This window comes from Anopheles arabiensis, chromosome 3, assembly GCF_016920715.1.
Source record: "Anopheles arabiensis isolate DONGOLA chromosome 3, AaraD3, whole genome shotgun sequence".
NCBI classification, from domain to species: domain Eukaryota; kingdom Metazoa; phylum Arthropoda; class Insecta; order Diptera; family Culicidae; genus Anopheles; species Anopheles arabiensis.
Genome location: NC_053518.1, coordinates 55,778,337 through 55,803,483, shown reverse-complemented (window position 1 = coordinate 55,803,483; position 25,147 = coordinate 55,778,337). Strand labels below are relative to the sequence as shown.

The window sequence follows — 25,147 nt, the reverse complement described above, 5'->3', positions numbered from 1 at the left end:
TTATAACAAGCCACTGCTACAGTCGATGGGTTATGTGTGAAAATCGAAAAAGAAATAAACTATCCTGTCCTTTGCATTATTCCCGTGGTCTATGAATCTTGCATAATTTATTCACATCCTGTCGATTTGTCATCTCATTTTGCATTTGCGGGTGCATAATTTTGCAATTAATGCAAGTTAATCCTCTCACCAACCAACCGACAATTTCGAATAGGATGAATATTCGCTTAGCAACACTGCATGCATGCTAACTTGGGGGAATGTTGCAACGCTTCAACTTTGCCAAAATATTGACGTTCATTGCATCCAGTGTTGTATTGTTGCAAACGAAAGCAAATGGGATCGATGACACGAATAGAAAACAGCAACAGATTTGCGGTGTTTCAAAAGCCATAGTGTGTGTTAAAGAGCAAACCGAAGGGCAACCCGTTTTACACTCACATGCTCTTGCAATTGCACTCTCCGCCGGAGGGGAAACCAGCTTATGACGAACCAATTTTTTGCATACTACGGTCCCTCTGTGCAAGGATGCAGTTTTGCATGGTGATATCGGTGATTCCTTTCTTCTATTGTCTCCTATTGTTGGGCGGTGAATGTAATACGGTTAATGGTGTTTTAGTGTTCTTCACTCTCCATCGCAGAGTGTACAACAGCATATAAACGCTTGACTCATCTCAGTGTATTGCATCGCTTCAGGCAATAATGAAGGGTGGATGAAATGGATGCATTTGCCAATTGGCTAGGGGTTGCATTCAACCTACAATTTGCACTAGAGGGGATTGACTGCAAAAAGTGCAACTTTTTGCAAAGTGAATCATAACCCGCCTGTCGGTGTAGATGTGAGGGTTTGGATTTGCAGTGCAGTGGTTTTTGGTTTTCGATACATTGAATTCAACCTCCAGCGCAAATTTAGAAGGGACTGTTTTGATTGGCGGCTTTGTGTGCATAGCATGTGTTACTGTTGCAAAGTGTAAAACGCGCGTGGGTTTAGATAAAACACGAAAGGAGGGTCCTAACGCTTTTTGCATCGTGCATAATGCTTCTGTGTACCATTTTCGAGTGATGGTGCCATTGTTTGTTCAAAAGATTAAGCCACTTTGAGTTGCATTCAACTATAGCTTGGGATTCTCAGCATCAATTAAGAAAATCAATTCATTTTACTGCAATCAAATCCTGTCATCACTGTGAAAAGAGTAATTAGTATCTTGTAAAGGTGTGCATTTTACATCTTCTTCTTCTATTTGGCGTAACGTCCTACGCGGACATGTTATTATGATTATTTCCACGCAGCCGGATAGTCAATTTTTGCTCCGGGGGACGGTCTATTTGGAGCTTGAATCCATGGCGGGGTTGTTATTGAGTCGTTTTAGTTGACGACTGTACCACGGGAGTGCCGCATTTTACATACAAAGGTCATAATCATGAACATTTCATCTCTCTTTTGTAATTTTATGTAAGTTTTATATCTGTTTTAAACAGTTTATGAGATATGTATCTGTAAGTAATTACATCTTTCGGCATATATTCGTAGATTTCAGAAGAAATTAACAATAATACCTTTTAATACCTTGAGTACCGGCCTGCAACATATGAGACTTGACGACTTCTACTAGAACTTCTTATTCTATTTGGCGTAACGTCCTACGTGGACATGCCGGCCTATACAGGCTTTCGAGACTTAATTCATTACCACGCAGCCGGTTAGTTAATCCTTGCTACGGGGGGACGGTCCATTTTAGGATTGAACACATGACGTGCATGTTATTGAGTCGTTCGAGTTGACGACTGTACCACGGGACAGCCTGTACTAAAACTACAGTCCTTGGATAGGCGTAAGCCAAATTCAATAGAGGTGAAATCAATGCAGCCGAGCTTCTAATAAAGATCCCCGTAACTTTTTAACCGAGCACGAACTCACAGAGGAGCTCATGATCCATTTTTTTAGCATTTTTTGGCTTTAATTAAGTTTTGTAGTTTTTTTTCGATTTCAATGTCATCATTGGTACGTTTAAATGTTTATTCCTGTGTTCTAATTTATAGTTATTACGATTATCTTAAGTGTTATTTTGAAATTATTCTGAAACACCTGCGTGTGTGTGCTGGACAGTTGAGTAAATTCGTTAACAAATAAATTATTACTCACTGAAACTTCTGGAAAACTACAGAATATCATCAAAGAAAGGTAAAACATTTTCTCCAATTCAACCTATCATACTGGAACACCTCCATCTTAAACTGAATACGGCAAACAAAAACACCTAAAACAAAACATGGCGACCATTCTTTCGTTAAAATATACCACGGTAATAAATCTTGCTTAACTGAGCTCAGTTGCCTAATTCTTAGCACACATGCCGCGCCGTGTTATCTCCACGGCACGGGACGTGGGTTGTGTGGGCTTCATAGCACCGCACTCGGGACGTTGCCGCTTTCGTTGCAAAATCTTACGAAGCTATCATCTTCATTGTTCTATAATCACCCATCTCTTTTCATTAAAATTATATGTACACACATACAGCTGCCACGTGTACGTCCCACGGCTTGGTCACGAGTGGGACAGATCTCCGGGCGGACAACACTTGGGCCGCGTTGGATCTCCTTATGAGTCGTATAGCCCCGGACTACTCGGCTGTAACGTTCGCGAAACGAAAGAAGAATAATGCAAGACCCCTTAGGAATAATTTTCCTTCACGACTTCTTTTTTTCCTACGTCTAACACACAACCCACCCGGAAAAATCCCATCCAAGTGTGTAGGACGGGGAAAGTCCAATTGAAACGGCAAGGAAGATGGAACGAAGAATAAAACTGCCAGGGGAGGGTGAATGCAAAAGTGTGAGAGCTTAATACGAGTGAGGCAATCACGGTTGGCCGAAGCGTCGTACATGCGATACGAAATGAGAAAAACACACATTGAAGGAAGCTGTAGGAAAACTCACTTCCTGTGCGTTGAGCTGCGGGAAAAACGCACCACCCATTTCTGCGTCACATACAAATACATATACGTACGCCAACCCTCTCTAACGTGCAATAAATTTTTATTTTATATTTCGCTCTTTTTGACACCGCTTCTGCAAAGAGAATAGACGAGTAGATGGGCAACAACGAAGCGCCATACTTATTTTCCCCCTTTTCCTCTTGGGCTTACGGATCGGCGAACAGAGAGGGTGGTTTCATGCCGCCCCATGCCACGTTCGCTACCATCCTTCTCGCCATTTGTGCCTCTTTCCTTTGCTTTGTCGGTGCCATCTTTTAGTGTCTTGGCACTTTTCTTATCTTTTCCGCTTTTACTCATTGAGTAATGAGAAACGCGGAAACCGCTGTAGCCGGCAAAAGTGTAAGGACGCGGGAACTTTACTTCTTACGCCCCTGCCGTGGACAGTCGTCTTAGGGACGGCAACCAACCCATATAAAGCGCAAATAAATGAATAAATAGCTTTTCTTCAACTTCTCGTGCAGGACTTGGGTGATGTGGCTCTGGAATGAACAGTTTTTCTCTACCGTTGTTGGAAAAATCCTATGGGTGCGGGCCCACAAGACGAAGTATATGAGTACGATTTTACTTTTTCACGTCTGCACCAGCTGGCATTCATACATTTTGCCAACTGTATTTCCATGGTAAGAAATTGAATTATTTGGGTTTGGCTCTGGAGACAGTCCCATACCATGCTCATTTATTAAAAGCCGTAAGCGCAGGCTTGGTTAAATACGTTAAATGTATTTAAAGATACGCCATTTACTTATGTGCGCGAAATGTGCACAGCCCTTGCATTTCACTTCATGGGATACATATTCAAGGTACTATTTGTAAGTCGCAGGCATCTAACTTTGATTTATATTTGTTTTTCTACTCATACTCAGTCATTAGCATAATGACAATTCTGTATGCCAACATACTGTGTAACTGTGTGCCTACGGTGCCGCTGCAAACATGTTTCTTCCATAAGCTAACATTTCGCGTATTGATTTTTAAACCAAAAAAATGTTACCCGATGGCTCTACGAATCGATCGATTAAACGCAAATCCGCTTCAACTACAGCGTTGGTCTGTTTTGTTTCCATCAAGCATCTTCCTTTCTTCAGCTTTCCCATCAACAGCATCAGGCAGCTCCCTTTGCATCTCGCCCAAAAACGAAAAGAAAACACGCAGATAAGTTCGCCCCGTTGGTACGCAAAGTTAAATGTATTTTTCTTAATTTTGCACCTTCTTCATTTACACACCAAGCTTACCGCCGATCCTCTCTATCACTCATTTCCATGCTATTAACTTTTGCTACCACCTCAGCTCTACCGTCTCCCCAAATCAACTCCGAAAAAACAGGACCAGAGAAAGGTCCCTTATTCTCATTCGTTATTTTGGACAAACAACAGAACCGACAACGACATCGATTTTATTTTCCCTCGCCATTTTCGAATCTCGTACCGCTCATCTCATGCTAGCGGTCGGCTGCTATCATTGATAGCAGCCAGTCGGCCGAACGGTATGGTCCAGTTTTCCATCGGAAGTCATCGCAAACCGTACTGTGTCGAAGCATGCTATACTCAAAATGCGACAGGGGTTTCTTTTCCAGGCAAGTGAAGCAAGTGTTTAAAAAGCGGAAGAAAGGAAGAAAAATAAAGAAGAACAGTAAGCAGAGAAAAAAGTCTTCAGAAACGTCACCAAACCCTCCACTTCAAGTCCGCTTTCGATTTCAGGTACACCTTAAGACAGTCTTTCGGCCAGTCTGCTTATTTTCCACAATGGTGAGTATTTCCCTATTTAGCTAGCATTCGGAATGAGGTGTGGAAACAAAAATCAAAATGGGTCTTAGCTATGCGTTGTCCTTCCTTATTTAGACACACACATACGCGTACACTCTCCTTTGCATATAGCAATCACAATCACAAGGTTAAGCAAAGAAATCGATGTTTGTTTTTTTCCAAGCTACTTGGTCCGGTTCAAAGGCCTACTACGAATTGGTAGGCAAATAGTGACAGGAAGTTGAAGCAGCATACCTACAAGAACAGCCGTCAGGCGATGATGATGCGAAAGAAACTCTCTCGATTCGCTTCTTCGCATGACGATGATAGCGTTGGCGATAAGGAGACTACTTATTAATAAAATCAATAAATGTTAGGACCAACTAACAACGAGAGACTATGTAAGTTCTACATCTCCAGTAGATCAAATGAATGCTCGGATAAAAGCAAAATATTTAACGAACAAAGACAACCCGTGATACATTTGATTTAAGATCGTTGGCATGACAACATTTCAGGCCATCAATTTCATTACTAAAATGCAAAATTCTTTAAAAACTATAAAATATAACTTCATATTCAAAAAAAAATCAAATTTTACATTGCCCTAGAACTCTGTTTATTTTTAGTTATTGATTTAATACTGTTCAGAGTCGAGACATATATTTAAGCAAAATTATCCTTTTTAACTGTGTTGCTATAGATTATGTTGCATGCTTGTGAATATTTCTTTGGGTATATTGTTTTATGTTGATCATTCACATTAGTTTTAGTAATCTCTCACGATAGATTGTTTAACGGGCTTAAAAACCCTTTAGCTCATGCTCCTTAGCCAGTGCGTGAAAATGGTTTAGCATCATATTCCTTTCACAGTGCTTGAAAACTCATTTTTATAAACTATATAATGTATGTAGCATCCCATCCAACCAGCATCCAGTGGTAGGCGATTACATTGAACAAAAAAAGCCAAATTTTATCTACTGAAATACACAGCAAGACCACTAGAGTCTACGTTTTTTTCTCTTGACTGTGCAAAATGAAATCTTCATTCCCACAAACAACTTACTATCGCTATAGTCTGCAATGAATGGTTTAGCAGTAGCACACACGGAAATCGCGGAAAGCTATAGGAAGCTGCTGCAATAGCAGCATCACAGTCATCATCTTTGTAACAGAAGGGACGATGTACAAAACTTGTTGGAACGGGATGGAAAGAAATAAAAAATTAATTTCAAGCCACCCTGTTTTTATTTTTGAATATTCAAATTAATTCCCCTTCTCGCGTACTGGAAGGTATTCAATGATGATTGTGCTTAGGACCCATCCATCGACTGTGGTGTGCTGGGGTTTGGTTGTGTTTATGTGTCGCTCGGGCCACATGCTCCGGCGTATGTGCTAATGAAATTCGTTCACCATGGTACGCATCCTCACACACCAGCATACGCTCTCGTGAGATCGGTTTGTACACTTTTAATCACGCATACATCTACGAAGTGGAAGAGAATAGGATGTAGTTGAAATGTGTTTTCCGTTAATGAAATTTCTTTCTTGAGTTTTTGGTACATGAAACTGTTTCCAACGGGATTTCATTAGCCTCGTTCGATACAGTTGCGTAACTTTATCCTTAAATGCCTTTCGTTTCACGTTTATTTTAATGTTAAATTTAAAACATTCGTTTTAAACTAGTTGTAACAACAACAAAAAAGATCTGTATCCTTAATATTTTATATTTGTTTCAGATGGAAATATAGCTACTGCATTATAGTACACAATTATTACAGCATAATTTTTAAAAAAATATTACTTATTCAACTACTTGTGTATCGCATGTCCTGTCGATTGTTACTTCATTACGACTGTTCATTGATCAGCTACATTTATGCGGAAGATTGAGTTATTTGACTGTGGTGGTAAATTTAAATAAATCACTGTACAGAGTCAAAAACTAAGCAACAATATAATCGTTGATTCAAACGCCATTTTATGTAATCTTTCTTAAAATTAAGCATAGTCAAGTAATATGATCTATGCTTAATCGCGTAGGACTAGTACGCGTTTGAAATTTCTATTAATCAGAAAGCTAAATTTATATTACTCATTTTAATTTGATCTCATCTTCGAGCCAAACTTAAAATTCCTCACCATAACCCTTTTGCAAGCGCTTTTCTGCAATCAATGTGAGTATACGATTCTGTTTCAATCCTGGATTCCAATCAACATTTCGGTGTCCTGTTGCGAAGGGGTCATATTCTCGTTCACCGTTAATGTATCGTTCCTAGTCGTACCAACGATGAAACTGGTAGGATTCTTCTCCACTCTCGTTAAACCATACATACATACATACATACATACATACATACATACATACATACATACATACATACATACATACATACATACATACATACATACCCATAGAAACACATACAGAAAACCCTCCCTACCTACAACAAGCTCTGAACGTTCGTAAAGATGCCGCCCCTACCATTTAGGATTGGGAGAATGGTCCAGCCACCCTCGCGCGCGTGTTTCCATTTTAACCCTTTTTCGTCGCGAAAACCGATACCGCGAGACACCCGCTTGCCAGCTCAGAGCGTATGTACAACGCGTTATGTGTGAGTGTTAGTCGATAGAAGCTTGTGCAATAGCGTTGGCAGTACATAAAAAAACGTTAACGCACAACTTTTCCTTACGCAACGCCTACTGTGTTCGCAGACGAGGCCCGTGTAATTCTTACCAAGCGTAGCAAGTGGAAAAAGGGGTTTTGCGAAGAAAAGCAATATGGCTTCCGATGGGGGAATGAGTAACACAGAACAACGCGTGGTCTTACCACCGTTGATATGGATTCGTTGGGAAGAAGGCATTAGATGTGGACGGTCGGCAGGTTTGCTAAAGCTGTTTTTCTCGTTTGATATGGTTTGTGGAAGGGTATCAAAATGGGCACCTGTACTAGGATAATAAAATAAAGGGTGCGTAATACTCAAACGAAGACGAAACTCCTAACGTTTGGCATGGAAGGATCTATAAAATAAGAGCTAAAATGACCATGAAGAAGAACTGTACACACTTAAAAAGGGAAGCTGAAAAGATAAATAGACTCCTAGTGTCGATGACTTCAAAATGGATGGAAATAATTACAGGAAGAATGTGCTCTCGAATAACTCATAACTACAGAAGTAATGCCTTATTAACTGAATTTTTGGTATCCCAGCTTATTCTTATCCGAATTACAACTATTCGGATAACAAAGATAAGGTAGCCTTTCAATACCAAGTACGACACATCAATCTAATAATAACAAGTAATTTCCTCATAAATTGACTTAAATAAAAAACTTGCATTAAGATTTTAAATTAATAATTTGAACTTTTCTATACTTTTTTAAAATGTATGCTTTAAATAAATGTACCAACCAGTACATTATATAATTATTCTTGTGTTGTGCATTCATTGGAATTGTAAGATTATTATAGGAATTTTTTATAACGCTCTTTATTCGTTTCAAATAGAAGCATTAACTCATCCAAAATATTTGAAACAACCTACATAAAATACATCTTACCTTTATTATCTTATGTGCCTGAAAAGGACTAAAACGCGACATTGCGCTCACAGACCACTGGGCACTAGTGTCACGCAACTCTCTGTTGACCAATGTCCACTTGACACGAGGATCCCCTTCTACACTCATCCCTGTTCACATTTAAATGAATCGTTACAATCCCCTTCCTATTACCAATTAATAGCCTGTAATGCTGTCATCCTGTCGCCTTAGATCGCCTAATCGTTCTATCTATGGTCAAACAACGATATAAGTGCCTTCTCGACTTCCTCATCACTTTACAAATTGAGCAGCGTCATTATATCCATATGAATTGACCATCGTCCACCAATGCTCGTACTGCTCGTTTCATGTAGGGTCTGAGCGCACCCAATCCCTTTTGACCTGTCCACAAAACCCCTGAGTACAACGCGTGCACTAAAGATGAGTGTGATAAATGGCAATAAAAAAATCAAATAAAACCTAATTACGCTATAAATAAGGTAGGATGCAATGACCATCAGTTGCTCCTTGTCAAAGGTGCCGGGCAACACTGGTGAACCCTTTGTGTGCTGTTGTGTTTTCAAACGGTGCCACAATTGAATCAACAAATATTATGACACCATCACCACGTGGACAATGGTCAACAATGGGTAAAAGGATAAAGACCCACCTAAGGATAACACACATTCGATAAAGCACGTGGCATCAGTCCGAATGGTCAAACCGGTTTCAGAACAATCGCTAAACAGCTACTGACCCTTGCTGACCACTGTGTAAAATTGGACAATGCCCGGGAGGGCTTTCAAACATATTGTCCGACCGGCCACCCTTGTCTCAGAGTAGTTCCCGCAGATCAAGTGGTCAGCGCTATTATGGTCAACGCCATAGAATAAAGCCACTTAGTAGGTCTATTTGTAGACCCCTAGCCAGGGGTCAAAAGGGCTTTGGGCAATTATTCTCAATTAAAATCTGATTCTCGTGTCATCTAGCATTGTATGCGGCACACGTAAGGACCGCTGTTCAAAATTTTCCCCTTTTACTAATGTTCTAAGATGAGTTCCGGATACGCCTAGAGACCCCTAGCCAGAGTATTATGCTCCTGATAAAAAAATCCAACTGTCGTAAAGAAAACCGGTTTTTTCATGGAAAACACAAACTGGCCAGCCGAAGAAATAATAAACAACAAAGCAAACACCCGTCGACCATTCCAACCAATTTCGGCCGGACCCTTATGGATAGGGGTATCAACGTGACACGTGTGTCCGGAAATTTGCTGCTTTAAACAAGCAGCATACGCTATGGAATACCGGAAAGGGTTACTTATGCACCATGTATGTACAGGCAGGAATCACAGGTAATTTTGGAATTATGAATGCTACCACAAACTTCCATTGCTTCGGTAGCACGAGCGGCGCACGAGCGCAGAAGTTTGTCATCGCATTCATTATTCTTATGGTTCTACTTGGTTTTGTATTGATAGGTTTTTTCTTGTTCGCAAAATATGTTTGAAAGGACTATAAAAATAGAAAAATAGGTAGCGGTTTTGCATACTTCTAAACTTAAAATTGAATAAAACCTTGGTTCGTAGTCGTAGCTTGCCACAATCATTTGTCATGTATAACTTAATCAATTGACACTTGCTGAAACAGTATTTACCTTGGACATTTTACGCTTTGGTAAACTGTGGTAAACTACCTCTTATTATTAATATTTTTTCCATCAATCTGGTTCTCAAGCGGTTTATTTTTTTCAATCTTTGATAAGATATTTATACTTCATCCAGGGCTTAGAAGCGTAATGTATGATCTGCTGCAAACGTGTCCTTCTGCTGTGATAAACGAAAGCGGTCTAGTCCACGATCATCATGGATATGTATGTTTTTCACATAGTATAGGATTGTACCACCCTGTATTGCTTACGTAATACGTTCCAAACAGAAGGTACTCGGACACAAACTGGGAACGGATTGAAACGGAACAGTTCACCGCATGTGAGAGCACAGCATGCGGCATCTAAATTTCCCACTTCCCCTCGACACGCAGGATTCACTTCCGCGTTATGCCTGGCGCCAGTATTCACATACATACGCAACGTACACACAATGAAACTGCAGATGTTACCACCCCCTTGTATGCAAATGAAGAAACAAAATCAGTTGGCCCGAACTGGGATAAAAAGTCCCCCCCGTTCGTTCGAAATACGAACTGGAAACAGGGGTTCGAGAACTACAAGGGTTGGCCTGTCCCTATTCTTCTCGTGTCAAAAAAACGGCCGAATAAGTTTGCTACGAGTGAGCCAGCAATACACAGGCCGCACACGCAACCGTTGCGCACACATGAACACCACTTACACACGTCGCATCATGCCACAATGGTTATCTAATTTGCATTTGTGTATGCAAACGAACCAACACTTTGCTACCGAGATTTAGGACTCGCTATCTGGTTTCTATGTTCGTAATGAAGAGTAACGATTCATTGGCTAGGCTTTAGAAAGACAATAAATGGTAAAATAAGTTTTACACAGTACACACCAGAAGCACGCTTTGCAAGTCGAATAAAACCGTTTTGTGTAACGCAAAGCTTCACTGCCGCATTTTACGCATTTTACAACATTAATAGTGAGCAACAAGGCCAAAATCGAGAAAATTAGGCTTTGCAAAACATGTACACATATCAATACGTTTCTTCTATCCTTTTTAAACATTCTTGAGGCAATATTTTTGCCTCTTTTCCATACTTTATTGCCGTATACGAACAAGCAAGTATTTTCTCCCACATTACACACTCCTATGAGCGACCCAGTGAAGTGGAGGGCCTATGCTACGAAGGATTTATGAGTAATTTGATGAAATATGGCGTCGTTCTGCAACAGCGGGGACCACTCCGACGAAAGAGGCTTAGATATACTTTATTTTATCGTCCTGCGTGAAGTATCGTTATCTTTTGCTCGTTTTTCATGGGAGCCACATGTTTTGTGTTAGATGTAGAAAAGTTTGACTATCTGACGAGAACCGTCCTAGCAAACAACTTATTCTGTGGTTTTACTGCGGCCGAATGTCGATAGCAGCTTCACTCAATCTTAGATGATACTATTGTACAGCTTGTGTTACACTATACACGCAGGCACTGTCAATTCTTACGACCATTTTGCTATTCTACACGAGCGCAATCTATACACCCAATACGAGCACAATCAACACCCGGACATTGCAACCCAACTAGCTTCTTTGTCTTGAGCAATACAATATTACAATCTCCAACATATTTGATTCCCTTGTTGAATCATTTACAAGCAGAATAAATTGAAAGTAGTTGGACCCAACAACATCGTGGAATGTTGTTAGTAATGCTCGAGGATCACAAGGGTTGGCTACGCTATGAGTTATACTTTAACGGATGATAACAAATCCCGTCATCCCCTCAGAAGCTCTCTCCACTGATGCGATTACGTCTACATTACACATAACAAGAATCAGAACATTGCTCAAACGATAAAAATGTTGTTTTGTGCGATGGCCTACATTTTGTGTACTTGTTATAGACAACTATCAGCATGTTCCACAAAATCTGTAGGATTGTCGCTAAAAAGAATAAAATGTCAACCCTTGCTCCAATACTTGCTCATTATGTTGTACTTTAATTAACAATAAAATCCCTCCATCTCGTATGCATAATGTTTGTAGTAGTTAATAATGTTATTTAAATTTGCTTATTTCTATTGAAAAGTACAATCAATTTGCTACTAAAAAAATCCTTGTATAACATAAATATGCTATTGCATAAACGAAAACTACATACTTAAATAAGTCATCAATTGAAAATATACTTTTCTTCGGTACATATAAATAAACAATCCCATAACTGAGTATAAATTGCTTGTATTATGTTTTATGATAAAATTGATAGTGTTCTATTTCATTTTCTATCCTGTTAAAGTTACTTTTGCTAAACGTACCATACCGGAATCTTACGGTACGTGTTGTTTTAAGGCACTACGGTTTATGCTTCGCCGTCTTCAGCGGATGCTAGGTCTTAGAGTATCGTTGGTTTATTGAAATTATTTCTACCCTGTTGGTTCAGTGATGAGATGACGATCCGGTTACTGGCACACCCTTGTTTGCTCCTATGCCAACATTTGAGTTCGAAAATGCCAACAGACACATATTTTTCATACTAACCAAACGCAACACATTCAATCAATCTCATGAACGTAAACCCGAACAAAATGGCAGGATAAAGTAATCCTGTTTCCCAACGAAAAATCGCATTTTCTTGCAGAGCGTGGTAGTTAGAGGATGAGATGGAAAATAAATAAATGCCAAATGTGTCAAAACAGAAGTAGATCACATTTATCAAATTTTAATCGTGCTCGAAGCAAAGCCTCGAATAAAATTAAACAGCCTACAGTAATCGTACATAGAATGACGCTTATTACTTTACTCAATTTACTTGTTATATAAGTGTGTAAACATTTCGACTGTTTTACAGTTTTTGCAAACTTCAACTTTTCAATAGAATAGGGCCATTTAACTAGTCAGCAACTGAACTTAGTCGTTATGAATGCTCTACTCTTCCAGTTCCTCCTGAATAAAAAAGCTATATTCTTTTCATATTCAAATATAACGTGCAATGAAAAACTACAAATAAAAGGGCTTAAAAGTTATTGAATTGAAGTGGGTTTCTAAAATTCTGTAAGCAATTTCAAAAGTTTATCATACTTATTAGTTTATAAAAAAATCATACGTTGAATTATTTGTTAAACATACAGGTCCATGGCCAAACCCATTTCCTTCAGTGAATTTGTTCCTTGAACACCCAACCTTAAAAACATGATAACAAAGGTGAACTGAGTACATCTCATTTGTAAAAGCTATCCTATTTTCTCCTTATCGGTAGAAACATTTTCTCTTTCTATTCCCTTATCTATCTTGCAAATACCCTTTTCCTGGCACCATTCGTTGCAAATAAATAAAAACCGAACCAACTTATTCATTTTCGTTCAACCCTTTCGCACCGCCGCACCCTATTCAAGAGAGACATAGGGAACTTTCTTCTTTGGTATTTCGTACTCTTCGTTTACAGCTTCTTCATAGCTTTCTTTTTATTATTCGTCACGTCGTTTAAGATTCACCATCGCCAACGCACGCGTCCGTCATCTCGAAGGGTAAAAGTTTTTAATTTCGCTGAAATTTAGTATTTTCTATTTCGTTCTAATTTTTCTCGCTCTTGCCCATTATTTCTTCTACTTCTCTGTCCCCGCAGCACATCTTACGCATTATGTTGACGTCTTAGTCGTATATGAGACCATGTTTGGGGTTGCCATGACACCGTATTTGCCTAGCAGCGTAAGGCCATCTAAGGAACGAGATTTTCTTACGACTCTTGCGCCTGGTCGAGAGCTGGTGGATGACGAAGACGACGTCGGCGAGCATGGTCGCCTTTTATTTTAAACAGTATTTTCCTCCATCCAACCTTCCTCGGACACCATCTCACACACACACAACCCAACACATTTAAACACCTATTAGCATTCGTTTGAAAATCGCGCACACTCACAGAGGTAAATAGTACTCGCTTGCCTCGCAGCAGCAGCAAGTTAAGCATTTTGTTACTAAGCTTCGAGCCCAGTTTCTTCGGCAGATTGTAAATGAGCGAAGGCACACAAACAACATCAAACTTCTCTGCAAAGCGTGGACACATACACTTATAGCACACATACGCGCTCGCGTCTTCATGCTGTCCATACAAACACGCACATCCCCACCAAGAAAGATGCTGGTCTGGTCTAACATAGAAATACTTTTAATTTTCTTCCTTTTAGCGATAGAGCAGAGGAAGTGAGGTATTTCATGTTAAGCTCTAATGAGAGCGACTGTTCCTTCGCGACGTTCGCGTTTCGACCCTAGGAGCAGGACCGTAGACAGGCTGACAAATACAAAGGACGACGCACAGGGAAATGGGTGATTGGGTGAGCATCAGACTAACATGAAGGTAGCGGGTAGCTAAAAAAGGCTATTACTTCTTAAACTTTGTCTTAAAACCATTTTTCATCCCACTCACACACAGTGGTTCGTTCGATTCGTTCGTTTGTTTCCTTTCCTACGATTGAAGATGACTTCAAACTGCTGCAGGGTTTATTAACGCCACATTGGTCTCATGTCATAAGATATTGTAGCGAAAATTTGTTTAACACTACAAATATCTCGAAATATATCGTTTACAAATACTTTACAAAATTATTTCTTTATTTTTGTTCCAGCCTCCAAAAGAATCAGATATGGCAGGTTCAAGTTAAGGTTAAAATAATTATTTTTTTTTTAAATTTGATATTTTACCAGCTATAGTAGGTTTGTTAAATTATTCTTATCAGATGATAGCTCTATAGTTTCCTTTTGATCCATATAATTCATCTTCCATGCCGTGTAGCTACGCTATATTTGCTTCCTCTTATGTACATTCTACGCAAACCAAGAACATTGGCGAATAAAATATGCCCATAATTAATATCGCTGATTAAAAGTTAAACATCACTCGGGCTCGGATACTCCACGAATCACAAGTCAGTACAAATCCTACCCATCTTCCACCCTCTGTCCCTTTTCCTAACCGTTCCTTTGAGATGCTCATTAAAATTAAGCGGCAGGAATGCCCATGGTACAGTCTTAGTCTTATAGGTTTATTCGACAACGTACTGATGTGGTAAACAACGGGCAAAGGAGTAAGGGTGTCAAGGGGAAACATAAGATAGCAATGCTGGAAGAAGAGTTTGTCCCCCTTCGGAGGGGTTTTCCTTTGAATATAGGAAAATCTCAAGAAAAGCAGCGCAAACAACACAATGCCCGAATGGCGAGCGCTGAAGAAATTAAAACGAAAAATAAGATCAGAAATTAAGGCACTTTTCCACAACCCTACCTGGCACCCTTCCATGCAAACGTGCATAGCGCGATGGCTGAAACAGCGCACGAGTAAAGGGGGCTTCCTCTATGTAAATATATGAGCTCAACTATGAATCCTGCAAACTTCACAACAAGCGAAAAAGAGAGCCAAACAAGTGAAAATATCCGCCAGTAAATGCGTATACACATTCGACCGTTGTTTCACTGATGAAAATTTATATACCAACGACAAACTTTGCCCTCTTCCTTCGCCCACAACCCGTCCACGCTTCAGCACGGATGGACGAAATGATGAGCGAGAGCATTAGGACACTATCGTTGGAGTCCACTGGTGATAAGCGGTCACTGGTCCGTAGGGTTCTTCAGAAAAAAAGTGAAATAACCGCATCACCGTTGCCACGGAAAAGACTACCTTCGTTGACGGTCACAAGATTTTTATTTTTTTCGTTACATTTGTGACGAAATTTTCTTGTGCGAAATAAAGTTATGATAACACATTTGCTTCTTGTGCTTTTACTTGCACCGTTTGAACTGTGCACATGATGGCAATCGAATGACGTGAGCCGGCGCATCTACCATAAGACCATATAAAATAATAACAAACAAAAACTAAATGATGCGATTAAAAACATTCGTCAAATAATTAAAACTATACCTTTTTATTAGTTTTTCTGTTTTTTTCTTTCATAATTAAAATTATTGTAAGTCCCGTATTCATAAGGTTGCTTACCTGCACGAATGTACGTAATATTTTTTTTGGGATCGTTATTATGTATAAAGCATTCCTCGTATTACCTTGTTTGCACTGCCTTCGTGTTAATATAATTGAATATTTCACTGTAAAATACATTGATATAAATTTTTTGAAAAATGTAAACAAATGTTATGTTAGGATTTGTAACTACATGCATAGTTTATCGCTATAATTTAAAATTTAAGACGCTTCGCAAAGTATTTTGCTCAACATATGATGTTGGTTAATTTTACGTTCCTATTTCTTAGCATATTATTCACCAAATATGATTCATCAGCAAACCATTGCACTCAAGACACCGGTGAAGTACGTTTTCCCCTATACATTAGATTTTTTTTGCTAGCAACCTTGAGGGTTAACGGACCGTTAAAATGCCAGGGCGCTTATGGTGACGTTACCTAGCCTTGTAGACTTAGACCCACATCCTTTTTTTTTCTTCCCAGGAAAAGGAATGAAAAAAACTGAACCCAGTTCCAGGTGTGTTGCGCTTTCAATCTCTGTTCAATACGCAGCGTTTGCGCCTGAATCACCCTTTCAATTTGGGACTGTTTATGTTGCTAGAATAAAAGACTTATGTTATTTTGAGAAAAAAAAATATTCATATTGCTATAACTAACTAATAACTAACACGCGCTTCTCGTTCAATAATATAAAATACAAAAAATCACCTAAATATGTCATGTCAAGGGTTTTAGTAAATGTTTAAAACCTTCATTTCGATAAATTGTATAAATACATTATGTTTTGTTACACAGTTTTTTATTCATGATTGTCACAGTTGTTGTTCAATCTAGCTATAAATGCGCTATTGCAGATAGTTGCTAGAATAATTACAAGCAATTACAAGCTGAACTGTAAGTAATTACGACTTTGCTTTCACTCGCTCTGATCATCTGAGGAAGTGAGATTTTATGCTATTGGCAGACATCCGTTACCTGTGGTTGCTTTGTGGTAACGTTCCAGGGCGACATGTAAATGCTTTATATGCACCTTTCTCACCATCCTGACCTCGGTTGAATAGAGACCCGAGACTCGGTCGGATTGCTGATACTGTACAATTACCTTTTTGAAGTACTGTTCACTTCTCTACCATCGCATGTTCAATTTCCACCAACTGCTATTGCCCATACCATGCCACTTGAACTCCAGGCACACATGAGTACATTGAGTGACATTCGAACTTTACAAAAACGCTTTGACAAGGCTAAGAACTACTTTACTTTTAAGTTGCATTTCTTTCTACTTCCACTTCCACCGAAAGCGCTACCTTTGCAAACATTTATGTGTAAGGGATAGTCGATATTAAAAGGATGCGGATATTAGTAAATAATAAAACTCTTTAAATTGATATTTCTGACTGTTTCTACCTTTAAAAATCTTTAACATTGAACGATAGTGACAATTCAATTCATAAAAGTAGTTCTAATTCATAAAATTGCATAATTCTGCTTAAATATACTTAATAAAATAACATCGTTTTTATTTCTTTGTATTATACTTTTTAACTTTTTAACTGTATAAAGAGAAAACTCGATATGGAGAAATGGTCATCTATTTCATGAGGTTACTTTCTAGCGGGTTCTATTTGACTAATAATTCCAAAATAATAATTATTCTTTGTAGAAAAACTGTTACTCGAAATAGCACATACTCACAAAATGCTCTGTAATAATAAAACGACCAATAAGGCTGCACGAATAATATGCTTGAAAAATCTGAACACCTGTCCAAGTTGCATTTCGAGTCTTTGTCAATTTGTTATGGATGGAATCAGACAATCTGTAACCATAACATTACCCTACATACACTTCGTTGAAAAAGAAATAATACACACAAGAAACTGAAAAATGTGGAACAGTGTGTGTAAAGAATTAGATTACAAGTTAATCAACCCAAATGGAGTTACACGTAAGCTTGATCAGAACCCATGGCTAAATACTACTCTTGCCAGGTGAAAGAAAAAGATTCCACCAGTTTCCAGACACAGCCATGCACATTACTAGTCTGTCAATCAACTGGAACGATGGACATCCGGTTTGAGGTCTGGTGGTTCGTTCAATGTGAATTACTTTTACGATTATAAGACGTACGTGGTGTATTCAGCTCACATTGTTTTGTGCATAGCACACATGGAATACTCAGTTTGATATAAATGAGTTACGACATTTAACTTAATGTTTAACAACACATTCTACATGCAATAAGTTTTTGAATAGTATTTATTCATATTTTAACTACTAAAGTAAACTGAAACATTATCGTAATTCTGAAATCTTTTTAATAATACAATTGTTCACCCGTCTAGAAAACTAGAGAACGGCACGTTTCGTTACAATCGCCGTAAGGATATATTATCTCTCTTTTCCTACCTACATCTTCCCGATCATTTTCTCGTATCAATGCAATTCGGCCCTTGCAATCTACTCATCGAAAAGGTTCGATCTCAGTGGATCATTCAGCAAACTGCAGCCAGAGCAACCCTTTCTGCTTGTAGCATGCAGCATTTTATACGTTAAGTTCAAGATATCCGTGCTAGGTACCGAAGATTGGAATGTGCATTTAATTTCGATATTATGATTAAATTGATTTCATTCCCTACGCTGAGTAACAAAGGCGCTAATGTTTGCCATTATTGAAATTACTGGGCCAAACCAGTATGTCAGAGGTTAAATGTGCGCTTGCTCTCGTATGAAGGGCATCAATTTTGATTCCTTCTTTCACTATTCGCGTAAGTGCATACTTTTTCTCTGCTCAGTTTTAGCGGTATGTTTAGTGTATCATGGTGTTACATTTCACGAGATCACGCCCATTTGCACCCACATACCATTCAGCAGATCAATCAAGATAAACTAGTACCTTCTCTTACTTGGCAAAATGCGTGATAAATCTAAAGTTCTGAAAGGTGAACAACAAAATGTATCTTTTGTTTCATTTGTCACCCGTTTTAGAAACTATTTCATACTCAAATCCGAACATTGAAAAATTTCGAGAAAGTATGTACATAAATTGGCGTAAACAATACGTAAACGATTCTAAAACTGCCTAAATGTTGTTAATGGAAAATTATTCACTGCTCTTACTTACAGACAATGTGCTCTTGTTCATCATTTAATTACAACCTACACCATAAACAACTGGCCGAATTATTGTAAAAAGTACGTACATCTAAACATGCTGCTCTTATAACAATCAAGCTGAATACGATCAACTCTAAAGAAGAGCGTGCAACGACATAAACATTAACTGCTCCGTTCCCTTTCAAAAGATGCCTCGATGACAAAGGGTAAAAGTGAAAAGGGGCCAAACATTCCAAACACAAACAAAAACAAGAACATCAACGAAAGAAACACAACAATGAAAGAACATCGCAAAAAAAAAAGAGAAACATAAAACATCAGCATATGAAATAGAGTAAGAATACAACCCGACCTCACACACGCGTAGAGTATGTATTTTTTTCCTGAAGATCAACGCAAAACGGGAAAGGTTCTTCTTAAGCTCACGAAACAGCTGTTGTTGACAGACCGAACATTTCCTTCTTTCATCGGATTTCTTCCTGGTGTGTTTTTTTTTCAAATCGATTCTTTTTACGGTACATATCCGCCGCCGTCCGAGCTCTATACCGTCGAAAAGGCAGTGAAATTCACCTTGAAAATGAAACCGCACAGTTCGTCAGCGCGCGACGATCGTTCCGCCATCCAGCAGGAAACTTCCGCTCTAATTTGGATTATGTTTCCGATCGTGTTTCTTGAGGCCTTTGGTTGCAGACAAATCAAACCGCTTAGTGTGAGACAATATATACGTGAAATTGGGTTGATCAACATCCTTTTGAGCCAGAAGATTACTCCATAAGCCGGTAGCGTGTTAGAAAGAGGTTCTCTACGACATGCGATTCAATGTGGTTAAATGTTACATTACAACAAGAGATGGACGCAGTACTCATGTTATGAACCTTACCGAACACGTGTTCATGATACAATATTCATAATTTTTGTTATTTAATATGTTTAACTTTGTTTACAAGCTTTACAATAATATCGCGAAACAATCCGTATTTTTTATGTTGATGAAAAACAAAATCATACCAACAGTAAATCGCTTTCTTCCTTCTCGTTTTGCAACTAATCTCGAAAAATCATTTCGTCAAAATAATATTTTAATGAGTCTTACCATAGAAACATTTTCAGCCTTTATCATATGCCGTGCTGGTGTACTTTGAATATCACCACCATAAAAACATATCTCTGTTTAACAACTTGTCAGAGATACTTATATAACAATTCATCCTTCAAGAACCATTATGCCCAAATTAAACTAAATTGGTCGCTCAAATAGCTAATTAGTGCCATAATGTTATGTTTCGCTGCCGAAACACAAAATACTCAGCGTTGTATTCAATCAAGTTCGCTCATTTAAAAAGACTCTATACAATCGTAACCTAAGGATTCTCAGTGATAACATTTCGTAAGGTACGACATTTTGCGCCAGTAACGCCTCAACTTTGCTTGCACCGTTCTCCCTCCTCTCACGTGGACACGGTCTGGTTCCACCTCTATGTTCGGATGCAAGGTAATTTCAATGCTAGCGGCCAGGCGGCTAAGGTGATGGTTACTCATAGCACATTTTCCTGCATTCCATTTTCATCGAAGCGCACAGTGTTCTATCCTTTCAAATGGTCGTTTGCGTCATTCCATAGTCGAATTCATCCTCAGTACCATCGTCAGAGCTCGTGACCCGTGACGGTGTCTTTTGTTTGCCATTTGTCACTCAACCGTTGCTCGAGGCTCGGAACTGTTCCTGATATGACCATCAAACGATCAACAGGAGGAGGATTGTGTAAAATAACTGACTTGGAGCTAACGAGAAAGGTGAGATGGTGGAGCCATGCGATGAGGAATTTGCGACAGAAAATCGCGCTATCGCATCTGCATGCAAGCGCATAGGAGACAACCATTTGGTTTTATTCATACTGTGTATGTTGACTTCGTACACTCTGTTTAGCAAGCCGGTTTACAATTCGTCAGATTGGTGTACAATACACGAGGTTTGAGCAAACGGTCACAATAACAGCCGTTCAATCCTTATTTCGAGAAGCCAATTTACATGGAAAAAAACGAAAAAAAACTGTGCATTCCTCACTACGGTGGAATGAAAATATGTTTGCTTACTTTTAATTTTGAATTATCTTATGAAACAAAACATAATGGCACCGAAATTTTTTACAGTTGGTTTGAAGTAAAGTAATATAAAGTAATATAAAGATTCTCACAAATATGGGAGTAACATGAAGATTCTCACAAGTATGGTAACATTGAATCTAGGCGATCAAATATCTGCTATTATCGGATCATTTCAAACACAAACATAACCTTCACTTCGTGACGAAATCGTCCTATATTATACAGAGCTGAAATTGTAGAGGTTCTAACGATTTTTGCCCTCACTGTTCTGCTAATTATGCCCGTTCAAATGATCGTACGGATCTAGTTTCGTGATCCATACCGTGCTTGACCACAGTAGGCCTAGATCCCTGTTATAGAATCATCTTCGCTTAAAAATCATCTATTCGCTTTCAAATCGTGATGCTTTATAATTGATTTCGAGGAAACGCTTGCACATCGTTGCTACATGTTTGCGTCGCGAAGAGCATGTTCATATGGGACTACGCTTCATGACTGCATGCGGAAGAAAGCACGATCAGTTTCAACACTTCTTTAGCGAGTTCGATTTGCTGCAGTCAATAGACGAGATAATTCATATCAAACTTATAACATAATAACACATTGCTTTCGTGCAACGTTGAACGGACACTTTGTAATTAATATGGTCGCATCATCACGGTCACGAGGAAAAATCGTTTTCAAGAGCAAATTTCATCACATTTTATGCATTTTATATCATATCGAATGGTCGCGCTAGCTTGTAATGTAACCACAGAGATAAATTAATCCATCTCATGTTAAAACAAAACACATCGTCGTTTACTGACACGGACAAAATTTTGCAGCACAATTGCTATCTTCCAAATGCTATCGATGGTTTGGATGGTTTTATCGATTTCTTTACCACGGCTAGAAAATAATACCGATGGTAGACCAACGGACAATGCATTTAAACTTCATGCATTTTATTTTATTTTATATTTTTTTTGCATGGGAACATTCGAGTTAATTGGAGATGGGCGAATTATAACCATACTATATCAAACACGTCGCTGTTGGGTATAGAGCTTCAACCGAGGAATCACGAATTTCATGTCAACGAGGCGACACATTCGTGCAAAATATGAATCAAATTGTTATAGAAACGGTGTAGGGTTTTAATTGTTACTTACTAAACGTGAATATCGCGGTCTCGTGGTACAGTCGTCAACTCGTCATGGGTTCAAGTCCCAAATAGACCGTGTCACCATACGTAGGACTGATTATCCTGCTATGGTGGGTAATCCAAAAAGTCACTGAAAGCCAACCCCTTCCCCCCCCCCCCCCCCAATGGGTACGGGCAGGCCTTGACCGACAACGGTTGTTGAGCCAAAAAGAGGAAGAAGAAACGTGAATATCCAATTCAAGATTTCAAACAAATTATAAACATAAGTACCACAGTCATGCAGTCACAATGATGTTGTTAGTACTTGTATTATTTACACTATATGTATTATGTACGCAGTATACCGCCATATTTTTCTAACGAATAAATTTCGGTAAATGTTGTGCTAATATGTTCGTTCAAATACATATCCTTGTTTATTCCTTGATAAACATTTTGTACGTAACTCAAATAAGAGATGCAAATACCTCCAATTCAATTCCAATAAATGTAGAATGGTAGATGTAGAAAATAAACCGATTTATTTACTTTTACGCATTTTCATTCGTTGCGCTCCATAACAGTAACATAAAAAGCATGAAATATTGATTTTGTTTCTCGTTATCATTACCATCCTCCAACCAAAATCATATTATACTTTCTGAATACAGCTCCTTAGCTATTGCATTCTATGATCTTGTTTTAGTCACAAATAATGGATATGCTGTGTTGCTATTTTATTATAATAACAATTATTTAAGTAGCATTTGTACTTTCTATCAACCAAACGATGGACCATATAACAATAGTACAAAATTTTGAGTATAATTTGCACCATACCACCAATCCAGCGATCAGGTGTCACATTCAATTATTAGCTTAAGTGATGTTAAACAACACTTGATAACAAGCATAGCATAGCCGATATTTGCTCGCTTGAAGTCGATCATGGGTGGACATTTCAATCAAAAGCATCACTGATAATAATAACGTAAAAGCTACGGAAGTCATTATTATCATAACGTGCGCTCATGAAGGTAGTTGAGCGGACGATGTTTTACAACAAACGACTTGTCTCGTAGCGCGCGATAATTTCTTTCTGGACGGCGTGCCTTTCATGCACTCACGAGTGAATTTAACATTGCCTACTCCAGGAGACACGACAAGATGTTTCCCAAGCTTCCCATCGCTTTATGTCTTCTGTTTTCTTCCCTTTTTTCAGCTTAACACTCTCTTTCTTTGCCTTACAATGAGCTGTTCGTATAAACAAAAAAGTCGTGACTTTTCTTGACAAATAATTTCTTCTTTTCCCGCGTACACCGCTTTGCTCAGTGCACGTCACGTGTGGTTGAGGAGTCCGCATACGGAGCGCCCCATCCGAAGTAGTCTTTACGAACGTAGATAAAGATGAATGTGTGTCTCGTGCGCGCATGCCCGATCATTGAACGAACAAACGGATGCAAGTAATGCTTGATATCCATGTCCGTAATGCTATGAAACAAATACACACTATCTACTACAAGCAACAATTTATATCGAAAAATAAAATTAAAATATGTTCAATTACAAAAAACCGATTTAGGAAGCTTTAGGTATGTATATAGGTCTATGGATGATTTTGTTTCGATCACCCACGTATTCATCTATTATTTTGATTTAAATGCATAACATTTCTTCATATAGATTGATATAACATTTAAAAAAAATTAATACAAATTTCGTAAGGGACCCTTTCTTGATTTACACCAAATGTGTTCAGGTCGCACCTGCTACTTGCTCGGTATCTTTCAATTAATGTTCACGAGTTGCGCATTCAACAACAAACCTTTCAACTGACGCGCAAAGATCAAACCATCAAACGGAACAGTTGATTATTGGGCTTTTTACAGGGTACCCCTCGCCTCTTACTCACGGTGTGCAAGTGAACGGACAGAACAAGCCAGAAACTAAATTGCTTTACGGTTCACGTATGTTCTCTGGTTCGTAATGTGAAATCACATCACTGCATGTTAGAATTGGCAATGTTGCAGTCAGCGGCTCCCTTGCCTTTATTTCATCCCTGTTTACAGTTTTCTGGGAACATGAAGTACATTTCTTGTATCACAATGTAACATTGCTCAAACACGTCACGTCAGTTTCCTGAACGACAGATCTTTGAACATTTTGTACCAACAACATGATTTCAGTTGTTTCTAAAGAATACCGATAAAGGTTTTTTTACAGAAACCATTATTCGTGTCCTTTCGTGTTTCCATGTACCATTTAAAAAATTAAAACATCAAGACTAGGTTTATGTGTTCATGTGGTTGTGGTAAACCATGGATTTAATTGATAAGTTAATTTTTTGTCAGTTCATATAATTCATAGTATTTGTTTAATCAGCCAGGATTTAAAGGTCATTTATATCAAGTGAAACAACAATTGAACAACTTTAAGCAATCTAATGCAGTTTCATCGGTCATTTATATAGCATTTAATATAATTGAACTCGTTGATTTGAAGCATCGCAACACATTTTAAATTTTTGAACTAAAGTTTGAGCTATATTCATCATTTCTAAATTTCGACATTCTATGAGATTGATGCCTCTGATGGACTGTTGAAAGTATCAAAGATGTATCCTTTATCCGTACAGTTCACATGTGTAATAAACATCCTATATGATGGCAGAAGCCAACAACGTGAAGGAGATAAACATTGACAAAATAGGTGATAGAGAGAGAACATAAAAACACCATTCCCATCAAATAAACCGCAAACTCAAACGTTTGGAAGGGAGCACAGCAAGACATACCAACTACCGAATATGCTGCTCAAGTGGTCAATAGGACTATAGGCGAAAGTAGATAGAAGGTTGTGCAAGTATGGCAAGCAAAACTTTAACTTTTACCGTCTCTTGAAAGTCAT

At 38.5% G+C, this 25,147-nt stretch overlaps 1 long non-coding RNA gene across 1 annotated transcript; it reads right to left on the bottom strand.

The window, feature by feature from the left end:
• Positions 1–4,149: 4,149 nt before the first annotated feature.
• LOC120903058 lies at positions 4,150–4,886 on the bottom strand. Its single transcript, XR_005739531.1, has 2 exons — positions 4,664–4,886; positions 4,150–4,560 (listed from the first exon to the last, which is right to left on the bottom strand). It is a non-coding gene; the product is annotated as an uncharacterized LOC120903058 (long non-coding RNA).
• Between the last annotated feature and the right edge of the window lie 20,261 nt (positions 4,887–25,147).